The sequence below is a fragment of the Poecilia reticulata genome, linkage group LG6, assembly GCF_000633615.1.
Source record: "Poecilia reticulata strain Guanapo linkage group LG6, Guppy_female_1.0+MT, whole genome shotgun sequence".
Classification (NCBI taxonomy): Eukaryota; Metazoa; Chordata; class Actinopteri; order Cyprinodontiformes; family Poeciliidae; genus Poecilia; species Poecilia reticulata.
Genome location: NC_024336.1, coordinates 31,206,718 through 31,207,696, shown reverse-complemented (window position 1 = coordinate 31,207,696; position 979 = coordinate 31,206,718).

Sequence of the window (979 nt, the reverse complement as noted above, 5' to 3'; positions counted from 1 at the left end):
CCCTCACGTCACTACTGATTAATACTAGACTGAATAATAATCTAAAGTAATAATAATAAAAATGATAACACAAAAAAATCCCCACCAGGTGTAACTGTAGATGGTGATGGTTGGAAGGAAAGATCTTCTTCAGCGGTCCGATAAGTGAAGCTTCACAAATCAGGAGAAGGTTTCACAAATCCCCAACATGGGTTTAAATATTCTGCTATTGGAGCAGAATAATCCAGTCCAAATTTCACTGTGTTGTAACTTTTAAACTGGAGTCGATTAAAGATGCAGAAGGCAGTGGAAGATTAGGTGTAATCGCCCTTTAGCCAATCGGAACCGGACCGTCACAGAAACGTCGTTTTCAGGTCAGACAGGGAAGAGACTAAAGTGGGTCAGAACATTTTAAAACCAGCCAAAAGCCGCAGGACAGAACCGGAGCCATCTGCTATCTGGGTCAGAACCAGAACCATCTGCTGGTACTGGGCGGAGATGCAGTCTGAACCGGTCCAGTTAAACCAGAATCAGAGGTTCGGTTGTAACTTATTTAACGCTTCATAAAGCAAAATGAGGCTTTTAATGTTCATATTTTCACCATGTTGTTCATGCATTCATAAATATCAGAGCTCCAACATTCACCAGCTTTAGTCTACAAGCTAAACATGATGACGTCATTCCTCCCTCTGACCAGAACCGAACCACGAACCCAGTCGCCTTCTCTGTTCCTGGAGTTTCAGTGTTAGAGCGCCTCATGCTGGCCAGGTGCTGTTACTGCAACACATTGGGTCTTCATGGGTTTGGATGAAAACATTTTCAGGAAAAACTTCACGTTCACGAGGAACTTGAAACAAAACGCACACAAAAAGTGGAGAAAGCGTAAAACTTTCACCAGCCGGCTGGACGGCGGCCGCAGGTGGCCCCCGAGCCCCGTGTTGAGCCCCTCGGTGACGTGGTGAGTGATGCGCGGCCGCCCTGGTGTTGAGAAATGGCCGGT